Here is a 13,554-nt window from a genome sequence, read left to right on the forward strand (position 1 = left end):
TCACAGTGTACTAGGGTTCCCTTTCCTCCACATCCTCTCCAACATTTGTTTGTTGATTTGTTTATGATGGACATTCTGACTGGTGTGAAGTGGTATCTCATTGTGGTTTTAATTTGCATCTCTCTGATGGCTAGTGATGCTGAAAATCTTTTCATATGTCTCTGGGCCCCCCTGTATGTCCTCCTTGGAGAAGTGTCTGTTCAAGTCCTTTGCCCATTTTTTAATTGGGTTGTCTGTCTTTCTGAATTGGTTGGTTTCTCTTTAGTAGACCATGTTGGGGTCCTTCCCATAGCCTCTTCATTGAACTGCTGAATATACAGAGTCCGGCAGAAGTAAGGCTTGCTTAAGTGTGGTTGGTAGGTAATAATATGTGTGTAATAATTTACAGTTTTAATTTGAACATTTCACCTAGGATGTCATATGGTGTACTTGAGTATGATATTGTTATGTTACAGAATTACATGCTTATGATTTCGTAATAAAAGATTTTGTAATAAAAAGGGGAATTATTTGTGACAGACCCCTGTATCCTTCACTACAATGAGTGTTCATTGCTAACCAATCAGTGCTGCATCCACCCCAGATAATTAATTTCAGCCAGTGAGAGCTTCCATCTCAAAAAGAGATACCTTGGAGTCGACACATCTTCCAAGGGTCTAAGAGATAGTTGTCCGTAACCAATATTTGACTTAAATAAAAGCTGGTCTCCTTTTCTCAAAGCAGAACAATCTGGTGTGATTACTATTCAGAATTCATTGCAGGAACAGACTGAAGCTTGTCTCGGGGGAAGCCACATTGGTGTCCATCTTCTTCTCTTGCTCTTTATTTCCCTCACTTAAAGTTTCCCACCTGAGAATGTGCACACACCTAGTAATTCACCAAAACAAAAATATACATCTCAGGATCTACTGTGAGGGAACCTGATCTATAAGAATGATTTTTTTTTTTGCTTTAAAGATCCTAAGCCAGGCGGTGGAAGACAAATATCATATGCTCTCACTTATATGTGGAACCTAATCAACAAAACAAATAAGCAAACAAAATGTAACCAGAGACATTGAAATAAAGAACAAACTAACAGTATCCTGAGGGGAGGTGGGAAGGGATAATGGGGAGAAAAGGGGGAAGAGTCATCAAGGAACATGTATAAAAGACCCATGGACAAAGTCAAAGAGGGGGTAGGATCGAGGGTGGGAGGCAGGGATGGCTGGGCTTGGGGTGAGTGGTGGTGGGGAAATGGAGACAACTATACTTGAACAACAATAAAAGAAAAAGAGAGAGGGAAAAAATAAAGATATCCTAAGCCATAAAATATTTGAAACCACATTTCATGGAAAGTTTGAAAGTAATTGAGAAAAACAAAAAATGGCTTGAGTTACTGACAGCTGGGCTGGAAAGATCCATCTTTTTTTCTGAGTTTCAAAGACAACTCAGTTTATTCTATAAACTGAAGGGCCTGTCTTATTCCTTAAATGCCCAAATTAACTAATCCCTACTACTTTAAAATTAGGACCAAATTTTCTGCAGCACTTCTTGGCAAGTACAGCAACTATACACCTGCCCTGAGGAAAGTGGATTACTAGATCCTCTCAGAGCAGAGAGCTATGGACCATATGCTCCGTAACAGAATTCACAACTGGGGTAGATGGGGAAAATAACCCAGAACAAATCAAAACAAAGGAAAACAAACACAAAACTTCACCCTTGAAACAATCTCCTTTGAGTATACAGTAGTCCTGCTTACCTGTGGTTATGCTATCTGCAGTTTGAGTTATCTGTGGTCAACCATTGTCTGAAAATATTAAATAGAAAATTCTAGAAATAAACAATTCTTAAGTTTTAAATTGTGTGCCATTCTGAGTAGCATGACGACATCTCACATTGTCCTGCTCCATCTTGCCCTGGTTGTGACTCATCCCTTTGTCCAAAGTATCCATGTTGAATACAATCACCACCCATTAGTCACTTAGTAGCCATCTGAGTTATCATATAGTCATGATATTGCAGCCTTGTGCTCATGTCACCCTAAATTTACTTAAAAATGGCCCCAAAGAGCAAGATAAGTAATGCTGGCTATTCAGATATACCAAAGAGAAGTCATAAAGTGCTTGCCTTAAGTAAAAAGGTATGTATGTACAAGAAAAAAATGTAGTATATATAAAGTTCAGTACTATTCCCAGTTTGAGGCACCTACTAGAGGTCTTGGAAGTATCCCTTTCAGATAGGGGGTGGGGGAGTGTACTAATGTACTTAAAAAAAATGGCTAGAGATAGAGTGTATACTTTTTTTCTATCAATGCTCTTATGATTTCCATTCCATTGTAAAGTTATCTTCCATCCATTCTTAGAGGCCAGCAAGTTACATTTCTGAAATGGTTACTTCAAGCTTCATATAAACATTCATTATATATTCTTGCCCACTGAAAACCTATAACTAAAACGATCATTTCAACAGTGCTAAGCTGCTTTTAGTTTGCATTAATAAAGTGGAGTTCAGCCACCATAGGTATCGCTTACATTTTTATGCAAAGTTAAAAGTGACAAACCACACCTGAGGGTATTTGATGTTCTGCTGCCTTATCTGTGTTTGAGAAACCCATTTTGTGCAAGTCCAGAAACACCCTCTCACAGTCATTTAATGTTGTGGGTCTCTAAACAATGGTGATTAATTTTGTTTTGTTTGGCAAACACAAATTATCCCATAATCATTTTAGCCTGCCAGCCAAGCTTACATTGACTTGTTTGTGTTTTAGAGAAGAAAATGCAGTGACTGTCATGAAAAATGGAAAGGGTTAGAGGCAAATAAAAGATTTTCTGTGCTGAGGAAAAATGCAGCTACTTTAATTTTCTACACCAAATAGGTTTCATTTGATATCTAAGTAAAGTGAATTTGAAAGTAGAAAAAGGCACTTCAGTTTTCAAGAAAACTGGTTTTTAGGCATCCATTATAAGTTTTGATTTATAGGCTTGCCTCATACAAAACAGCAGACACTAAATGGGATGAAAATTTCTACATTTCCCATTCGAAAACACTGCAACTTGTTATGGCATACAAAAGTTCAGTAATGCATTTTATACATGAGCACACATACAAACATATACAACATATTCTCATAAACTTCTTGAAACCTAATAAGTAATTTGACATAAACTTATTGGTTGAAAGGGAAAAGGAAAGAAGGAGAAACAAAGGAAAGAAAAAGTGTAGGGAAGGAAGAAAGAGAAAGTGAAGCAAGTCACGTTGGTGTTTGCATAGCTGATCCCATGTCATCTTCTGTCACGTAAAGGGTAATGTAAAATAACCGAACAACTAGGTTTCCCTTGTGCCACTTCCTACCTCTAAGACACTGTGAAAGTCAGTGTCCTTTCCTAGGTATTCATTTTCTTAACTAAAAATGGGCAGGAGGACCACTACTTTTCCAAGGCCCCTCCTAGCAGTGACCTCCTATGATTTTGAAGCGATGTCTGCAACAGAAGCTATTTGATAAATGTCCCTTTAGTGCCAGCTGGAAGGTTGATGAAAGTCAATAGGATACAAAGTTTCCAGGGAACTGTGCATAGTTTGAAAAGTAAGAGTCATTGAAATGTTCCGACAAAGAAGAGAAAGGTGTCAAGTCAGCAATCTGGAAATACCCTTTTGGGTAACATAAGAAACAATTATATTCCATCAGACATTTCTGAGAGTTCACCTTGACAGCCTTTGCCATTTCATCTTTGTCTCTAAAGCATACACCTGCCACGTTAGACGTAATGGCTCTTCCCTTTGGATACTCTTAAGTTCTTCTGACTTGGTCGGATAAGTTTAATTGCAAAGTATCATCCACTTTTAAAATACTAATTTTCTTTGCTTGGCTCATTCTTTATTTGAGATAGGGATAATATGACCAATCATGCAATGTTCTTATTAACAAATTCTTCACACCAAAACAAATGGAACAAAAATAATAATGTATCTCAAGTTCTCTTGCAATCTCACTGTTGTTGAGATTGTTTCAGGAGTTAAATCTTAGTAGACACTGATTTTTGCAGTATTTCTATGGCCCTGGAAATTAATGTAAGCTTTAGTTTCAGCGTTATTATCCTTAATAGCATGACAGACAGTACACATGATTTGAATTTCACTGAGGTCTATGCATATATTCAAATTAATTCAACATTTTTGAGCACTTCATATATGTGGAGAACTGATCAAAATTCTGGCATGGAGTGGATATGGGGGGATAACAAAATAAATACATATGTTCAACTTTCAATGACATTATAATCTTTTGTATTTTACTACTCAAAAATGAGTCACGTCTTTTTTTGTTGTTCTTTTGGCAAACTCCCAAGGTAAGCGCTGCAGGGATTCTCTTGTCATAGGAATTTTTTAAAACTTTATATGATTTTGAATTTCCCAAGGTGCTGCAATTTGTGGAAGAATCAGCAATAAAACACAAGACTTATTACAAACAATAGCTTTCTTATACATCAGATTAAACACATATGCCACTGAGCTTGGGTTTGTTACCAAACAAAAATGGGGATTTGGCTGCCCGCCGCCATCAAAAAGCAAATTTGAGAGCCAGAGGCTGGTGAGAAAACTAAGAGAGGGGTTTTTTTAAATTATAAATTCAGATACTGCACTATCTAGGAGAATGGCAGACTTTCTTCTCAAAGCCCATCTCTATTGGAAAACCCAGGCAAAGCCCAACTCTCTGCAACTACACCAACACAAAAGGCAGTGTCCAAGTTCCTGTTCCCACTTAAAGTCCCATCCTTTGGGACCTGCAGGTGACTGCTAAGTGCTCACCCAGGTAGCTTAGCTTGTTCCTGGCTGCTGTCTGGCTTCAGGTGCCCTCTTGGAAATCATGTGTGGGGCTGGTGCCATCATTGACAATGAGGCTTCTAAGACCACAAGGTCCTGCAGTACACCAGCCAGTGCATTCACCAGATGGGCAAGAGAATGGTTCTTCACCTAGGTCTATATCACATCTGGTGTGGGATGGACCAGGTGTTTTCTCACATTCGGGTGGGTCCACTGTCCAACCAATCTATTCTCTCCCTAGGCTAGACTGACAGGTTATTTTGGTCCAGCACCTCCTCCTGCTGCCATTTTAACTTGTATTGTGCACGTGCCTGCCTTCCAGTAGTCCCATCCACAGTCTGGTGTTGGTAGTGAATAGGAGGGCTTCCCCCCTTATCCAATTACCTTGCTAAATTTGTGCGTGCTCAGTGCAAGAACCTCCCCCTGCTGCCATCTTCAGGGGGTGAGGGAGATTCCCATGGAGCTCCATCAGCTCCACTTCTCCCACACCCTCCTCCTGCAAGGAGCGAGTTGCCCACACTCGGGCTCACCAACAGAGAGTGATGGAACCAAAAGCCTAAGTAAAGTGACCTTGGAAACTGCATAGTCTCTCAGGCATCCCTGAGGGTGGCCTCAGCAGGAGGGACCAGGCATCTGCAACCAGGAATAGGACCTCCACAGCAAGGGATGGACTGTTCCTAAGGCATGTACATGCTTGCTTACCCAGGCAATACAAAAGCAAACCTCAGTGTTCTCCCCATGGCCCCAGGGAGCTAATGAAAATATTTTCTGGCTGCAGACCACACCCTCAGTGCTCTACCTCTGACCTCTGCTCCTGAAGGGCAAGGATCTGTGCACAAGTGGCTTCCGGGTTTCATTCCCAGGGCATAGCTCAATCTCCTCCAGTGGCTCCTTCTATCCAGTCCCCTCCCCAGCCTGCTCCTGGAGGTCTGAACAGGCTATCATTACCAGGTTCAAGGAGACAAGCACTTAATGTTATTCTTAAGGGGAATAAAATATTGCATACAAATGGTAGATAAAACACTCAATTCAAAACGTTCTTTGGAAGCATAATCTGTATCAAGCCCTATAACATGCATTGGGAAAAAAGGTTTGGATAAGATGTAATCTCCTCAAGAATTGTATATTTTATAATATTTCAAAAAGGAACATATTTGCAGCCCTAATGAAATAACCAGTATCAGATTTGCCCTCTAGTTATAAAAAAATTAGAAAGCTGGATGGAATGTTTAAAGCATCTACTTTTAAAAAGTACCACACAACAGGTGGCATAGGATTGTGACTCCTGAAACCAGGGGAAAAACAACGGGGTGAACCCTGTGATGACCCCAGCTTTCTGCCAGGAGGCAGTTTCTAGACCACGGAGCAGGGACACAAAACATAAGCAAACACTGGCAGACACACTGGGTTGAAAACCAGACATCAGAGCTTGGAGAGGAGGATCTAGCTGATAGATGGGAGGCACAATACTGGAAAATAGATGTGTGCGTATGATGAAATTTACAATAGAAACAGGAATCTTTATATGTTTATCTTGAGTCTTTGGCTAAATGTCAAACTGCACATACCTAAAGTGAAACTCCACAAGTTTGAAATGAAGCAATTGCTAGAAAACTGTAAACTAAACAGTTTCCACAGATCCAGATTCAGTACAATCTCTACCAAAATGCCAATACACTTTATTTTTACAGAAATAGAAAAATCAACCTTCAAATTCATATGGAATTGCAAAGGGCCTTAATAGCCCAAACAATCTTGAAAAAGAGCAAAGCTGGAGGACTCACAATTTCTGATGTTAAAACTTACCTCAAAACTACAGTAATCAAAACAATGTGGTAACAACATAAAGGTAGACATATAGACCAATGGAACAGAATTGAGAGTCCAGAAATAAACCTATAAACATATGGGCAATTTATTTTTGGTCACAGTGCCAAACAGATGTTTCTGGGACAACTTGGACTTCTACATCCAACAGAATGAGGATCAGCCCCTCCTTTATAACATATATAAAAATGATCTCAAAATAATCAATGATCAAAACATAAGAGCTAAAACCATAAAACTTAGAAGAAAGCATAATGGTAAAACTTCATGCCCTTGGATTTGACAATGAGTTCTTAGGTATGACATCAAAGCAGGAGCAACAAAAGAAAAAGGTAATACATTTTACTTCATCAAAATTGAAAACTTTTTGACATCATATTATCAAAAAATAAAAAGACAACCTATATAACAGGAGAAAATATTATATTCCAACTTTCCTCTAAGTCTGTACATGTTTAAAACAGCTGTTTTATAGTTTTGATCTGTGAGTTCCATCATCTATGTCATTTCTCTCTTTGTTTCCATTGACTAAGTGTGTTCCTAATTATGCATCACATTTTTCTATCTTTTTGCATGTCTCAATTTTTTTGATTGGATGTTGAATATTGTAACTATTGGATGGATGAGTGCCTGCATTCAGAAAAAAATATTGTTATTCAATTACAGTTGTCTGCATTTTCTCCCCATCACTCCACCCCACCCCAGGAAAACTCACCTCCCTACCCCACCTACACCTTCCCCCTTCATTTTGTCCAAGTATCCTTTATAGTAGTTCCTGTAAACCCCTGTCCACACTGTCCCCTCCCCACTACCCTCTGGCTATTGTTAGATTGTTCTTAATTTCAATGTCTCTGGTTATATTTTGTTTGCTTTTTTCTTCTATTGATTATGTTCCAGTTAAAAGTGAGATCATATGGTATTTGTCCCTCACCACCTGGCTTATTTCACTTAGCATAATGCTCTCCAGTTCCATCCATACTGTTGCAAAGGGTATCAGCTCCTTCTTTCTCTCTGCTGTGTAGAATTCCATTGTGTAAATATACCATAATTTTTGGAGCCACTCGTTTGCTGATGGGCACTTAGGTTGCTTCCAGTACTTGGCTATTGTAAATTGCGCTGCTATGAACATTGGGGTGCACAGGTTCCTTTGGATTGGTGTTTCAGGGTTTTTAGGGTATAATCCCAGCAGCGGAATTGCTGGGTCAAAGGGCAGTTCCATTTTTAGTTTTCTGAGGAAATTCCATATTGTTTTCCACAGTGGCCTCACCAGTCTGGATTCCCACCAACAGTGTACTAGGGCTCCTTTTTCTCCGCATCCTCTCCAACATTTGTTTGTGGATTTGTTTATGTTGGCCACTCTGACTGATGTGAGATGGTACCTCATTGTGGTTTTAATTTGCATCTCTCTGATGGCTAGTGATGCTGAGCATCTTTTCATGTGTTCCTGGGCTCTCTGTATGTCTTCCTTGGAGAAGTGTCTGTTCAAGTCCTTTGCCCATTTTTTATTTGGTTTGTTTGTCTTCCTGGAGTGTAGTCATGTGAGTTTTTTATATATTTTGGATATCAGGCCTTTCTCTGAGGTATCATTGGCAAATATGTTTTCTGATACTGTTGGTTCTCTTTTTATTTTAATGCTGTTTTCTTTAGCCATGCAGAAGCTGTTTATTTTGATGAGGTCCCATTTGTTTATTCTTTCCTTTATATCCCTTGCTTTAGGGGACGTGTCTGTGAGGTGTTGCCATGTGGAATGTCTGAGATTTTCCTGCCAACGTTTTCCTCTAGGACTTTTATGATGTTATGACTTCTACTTAAGTCTTTTATCACCTTGAATTTTTGTGTATGGTGAAAGTTGGTGATCCAGTTTCATTTTATTGCATGTAGCTGTCCAGGACTCCCAACACCATTTGTTGAAGAGGCTATTTTTTCTCTCTTTTATGCTCCTGCCTCCTTTGTCAAATATTAATTGACCATAAAGAATTGGATTTATTTCTGGGCTCTGTGTTCTGTTCCATTGGTCTATGTGCCTGTTTTTATGCCAGTACCAGGCTGTTTTGATTACAGTGGCCTTGTAATACAGTTTGATATCAGGTATTGTGATCCCTCCTGCTTTGTTCTTCTTTCTGAAAATTGCTACAGCTATTCAGGGTCACTTATGGTTCCATATGAATTTCTGAAATGTTTGTTCTACATCTGTGAAATGTGTCATGGGTACTTTAATAGGGATTGCATTGAATCTATAAATCGCTTTGGGTAGTATGGCCATTTTGATGATGTTAATTCTTCCAATCCATGAGCATGGTACATGCTCCTATTTGTTTATGTCTTCCATGATTTCTTTCTTCAATGTTGTGTAGTTTTCTCTAAGTACAGGTTTTTTACCTCCTCGGTTAGGTTAATTCCTAGGTACTTTATTATTCTTGTTGCCATATCAAATGGGATTTCTTTCCTGATTTCTGTTTCTGCAGTTTCATTGCTGGTATACAGGAATGCCTTTGATTTCTGAGTATTGACTTTGTATCTAGCTGTTTTGCCAAATTCATTTACTAGGTCGAGTAGTTTTTTGGTGGAGTCTATAGGATTTTCCATGTACACCATCATGTCATCTACAAAGAGTGACAGTTTCATTTCCTCCTTTCCAATTTGGATGCCTTTTATTTCTTTTTCTTGTCTGATTGCTGTGGCTAGGACTTCCAATACTATATTGAATAAAAATGGTGAGAGAGGGCATCCTTGTCTTGTTCCTGGTCTTAGTGGGAAAGCTCTAAGTTTTTGTCCATTGAGTATGATGTTGGCTGTAGATCTCTCATATATGGCTTTTATTATGCTGAGGAATGCTTCCTCTATTCCCACTTTGCTGAATGTTTTTATCATAAATGGGTGCTGTACCTTGTCAAATGCTTTTTTTGCATCTATTGATATGATCATGTGATTTTTATCTTTGCTGTTGTTTGTGTGATGTATGATGTTTACTGATTTGTGAATATTGTACCATCCTTGCACCCCTGGGATGAATCCCACCTGGTCATGGTGTATTATCTTTTTAACATATTGCTGGATGCGGTTTGCCAATATTTAGTTGAGAATTTTAGCATCTATGTTCCTCAGCGATATTGGCCTGAAGTTTTCTTTCTTCATTGTGTCTTTATCTGGCTTTGGGATTAGGATGATGCTAGCTTCATATAAAGAGTTTGGAAGTCTTCCATCATTTTAGATTTTTTGGAATAGTCTGCGAAGGATAGGGGTTAGCTCTTCCTTAAATGCTTTGTAGAATTCTCCTGTGAAACTGTCTGGTCCAGGGCTTTTGTGTGTTGGGAGTTTTTTGATGACTGCTTCAATTTCATCTGCTGTTATTGGTCTTCTGCTTCAGGTTTTCTGCTTCTTCTTCCTTCAGTTTTGGAAGATTATATTTTTCTAGAAATGTGTCCATTTCACCTAGGTTTTCCAACTTCTTGGCATACAGTTCTTCATAGTAATTTCTTACAATCCTTTGTATTTCTGTGGTATCAGTTGTAATCTCTCCTCTTTCATTTCTAATTGTGTTTATTTGGATCCTCTCTCTTTTTTTCTTGATGAGCCTGCTTAAAGGCTTGTCATTTTGTTTATTTTTTCAAAGAACCAGCTCCTGGATTCATTGATCCTTACAATTGTGCTTTTAGTCTCTATGTCATTTAACTCTGCTCTGATCTTGGTTATTTCCTTCCTTCTGCTTGCTCTGGGCTGTCTTTGTTGTTGTTCCTCCAGTTCTTGTAGGCATAGGGTTAGGTTGTTTGTTTGAAATGTTTCTGTCTTTTTAAGGGAGGCCTGTATTGCTATGAACTTCCCTCTCAGGACTGCCTTTGCTGTGTCCCATAAGTTTTGGGGTTTTTTTAGTTCATTTTCATTTGTTTCCAGAAAGTTTTTGATTTCTTCCCTAATCTCGTCCTTGACCCATTCATTGTTTAATAGCATGCTATTCAGTCTCCATGATTTTGAGTGTTTGGGGTTTTTTCCTTTGGGGTTCGTTTCTAGTTTCAGTCCCTTGTGGTCAGAGAAAATGCTTGATATGATTTCAATTTTCTTGAATTTGTTGAGGCTTGCTTTGTGTCCTATCATGTGGTCTATCTTTGAAAAAGTTCCATGTACACATGAAAAGAATGTGTATTTTTGCTTCTTTGGGATGAAAAGCTCTCTTATATCAGTTACGTCCATTTCCTCTAGGGTATTGTTAAGTGACACAATATCCTTGTTGATATTTTGTTTTGGAAGACCTGTCCATTTTTGACAGTGGGGTATTAAAGTCCCCTACTACAATTGTGTTGCTGTCAATATCTTTCTTGAAGTCCTCCAAGATTTTCTTTATGTATCTGGGTGCTCCTGTGTTGGGTGCATATATATTTACAATGTTTATGTCTTCTTGGTGGATTTTTCCTTTGAGTATTATGAAGTGACCTTCTGGGTCTCCCTTTATGGCTCTTGTTTTGAAGCCTATTTTGTGTGATATTGGTATTGCTACCCTGGCTTTTTTTACCTTTCTGTTTGCTTGGAAAATTTGTTTCCAGCCCTTCACTTTCAGTTGTGTAGGTCTTCTGTCCTGAGGTGTGTCTCTGGTAGGCAGCATATATGTGGGTCATGCTTTCTTATCCATTCAGCTATTCTATGTCTTTTGATTGGAGCATTTAATCCAATTATGTTTAAGGTTATTATCGATAGGTAGTTATTCATTTTTTCATACCTGTGTTCCTCTCTCTCTGTCTGTTTCCCTTTCTTTCCTTAAAGCAGTTTCTTTAGCATCTCTTGCCGAGCTGGTTTGGTGAAGATGTATTCTTTTAGACTTCTTTTGTCTTGGAAGCTCTTTATTTGGCCTTCTATCTTGATTGAGGGTCTTTCTGGGCAAAGTAGCCTTTGTTGCAGGCTTCTGGCTCTCATTACTTGGAATATTCTTTGCCATTCTCTTCTGGCTCAGAGCATTTCCATTGAGAATTCAGTTGCTAACCTTATTGGGGCTCCCTTGTATGTTACTTCCTGTTTCTCCCTTGCTGCCTTTAAGATTCTCTCTTTGTCTTGGAATTTTGCCATTTCATTTATGATATGTCTTGTAGAGGGCCTGTTTGGGTTCTTCTTGAATGGGATTGTCTGTGATTCCTGGATTTGTGTGACTTTTTCTCTCATCAGATTCAGGAAATATTCCATCATTACTTTTTCAAACAGGTTTTCTATCCCTTGCTCTTCTTCTTCTCCTTCTGGTATCGCTATTATACAGATATTGTTATGTTTCTTGTTGTCCTGCATTTCCCTTAATCCCTCTTCATTCTTTCTGAGCCTCTTTTCATTTTCTTGCTCTTCTTGGGTGTTTTTTTTTTTACTTTGTCCTCCAGCTCACTGATCCGATCCTCTGCTTGATCAAGCCTACTTTTGATTCCTTCTACTGTGTTCTTCCGCTCAGAAATTATTTTCTTCATTTCCTCTTGGCCCTTGTTGATAGTTCCTCTTTCTTGTTGATGTAGTTTGTGGTGAGTTCATTTTATATTCCCTGTAGTTTCTGGTAGTTCTCTGTGAGTACAGTGAAATTCTTGATAACCATTGCTTTGATGTCAGTATCTGATAATTGACTTGCCTCTTTTTCTGCTAGCATTCTTTCTGAGGTTTCCTCCTTTCCTTTCATTTGGGGATTATTTCTTTGTATTCCCATTGTTTGTGGGACTATTCTTGTTACCCTTGCTTCTTAAATTGATCTGTTCTGACTTCCTGGGTTTATAGTATGAACTTCTGTGGTAGAATGCCAGTAGGATTCAGTGGTGCTGTCTCCTTAATCTCCTGAGCTCATTGTTCTTGGGCTGGTGTTAAGGGTCTAACAGGGTGTAACTCTGGTCTTCCCAGAACTCCAGGTTTTATTGTCTCATCTGTGGGAAAAGGAGGTGGGAAAAAAAAGAAAAAGGGAAGGAATGAAAAAGTAATAGAAAAGGAAAGGAATGAAGGAAGAAAATAGGAATAAAAAAGATTCGAGGAATGATAAGAAGTAGGAATTTTAAGAAAAATTAAAATAATAAAATAAAAGAAGGCAGGAAGAAGGAATAAAATAGTAATGGATGGAAGGAAGAAGGATTAAGAAAAGAACGAAGGAGAGAAAGGAAGAAGGAGAGAGAAGAAGGCGGAAAAAAAAGTCTTCTGCTGGCTTTATACTGGTGAAGTCAGTTCTGCTGGTCTTCCTGTCTGTGAAACAGGAGTGGGTGGGTGGAGGGATTGGTTTCACTTTTCTCCCCTCTGAGCCACACTCTTCACTGTTGTTCAGCCTCCAGTCCAGTTCCTCAGGGTCCTTCTGATCCCCCTAGGCCTTTAGACCACCATTTGTGCTGTCCTTGAGGTGCACCAATTAGGGGCAACTCACACTCTAGCTTAGTCACACACTCACACACTCACACTCTTGCTCTTTGCTGTCTTAGATGCTAGGGGCTCTTGGTGCTCCTTTAGGGTAGTTCAACCCCCTATTGAGTCAAGTCTTTCTGGGGAATGCAGTCTCCCCTAGCCCTGCATCTCTCCTCTGTTGGCTGTTCCGCCTTCCTCCTAGAGAGCGAGTGGGCCCTGCAGTGCTCTGTGCCTCTGTGCAGGGGCTAGGTGGGAGGTGTTCAGTTCTTGGTGCTTCAGGTGGGTTGCCTGAGGGCAGTTAGGCCATTGGGGTTATGCACCAACCCCAGGCTTTGGGCCTGTGCGCCCATGCAGCCTGGGTCGCTGATCTGGGTGTGCATCCACCTAGAGTTTCAGCTGTGGGTGCCCAGGCTGCTGATCGGGGTGCATACCCAGGTTTCAGGTATGGACACCCAGGGCACAGATTGGTGTATGCTTCCACCCTGGGGGCTTTGGGCCTATTCACTGGGGCAGCCTGGCCGCTGATCGGGATGTGAACCAACCAGGCTTCAGGTGTGTGCTGGGGCTGCTTATCTGGTG

Source organism: Desmodus rotundus, chromosome 2 (genome assembly GCF_022682495.2).
Source record: "Desmodus rotundus isolate HL8 chromosome 2, HLdesRot8A.1, whole genome shotgun sequence".
NCBI classification, from domain to species: domain Eukaryota; kingdom Metazoa; phylum Chordata; class Mammalia; order Chiroptera; family Phyllostomidae; genus Desmodus; species Desmodus rotundus.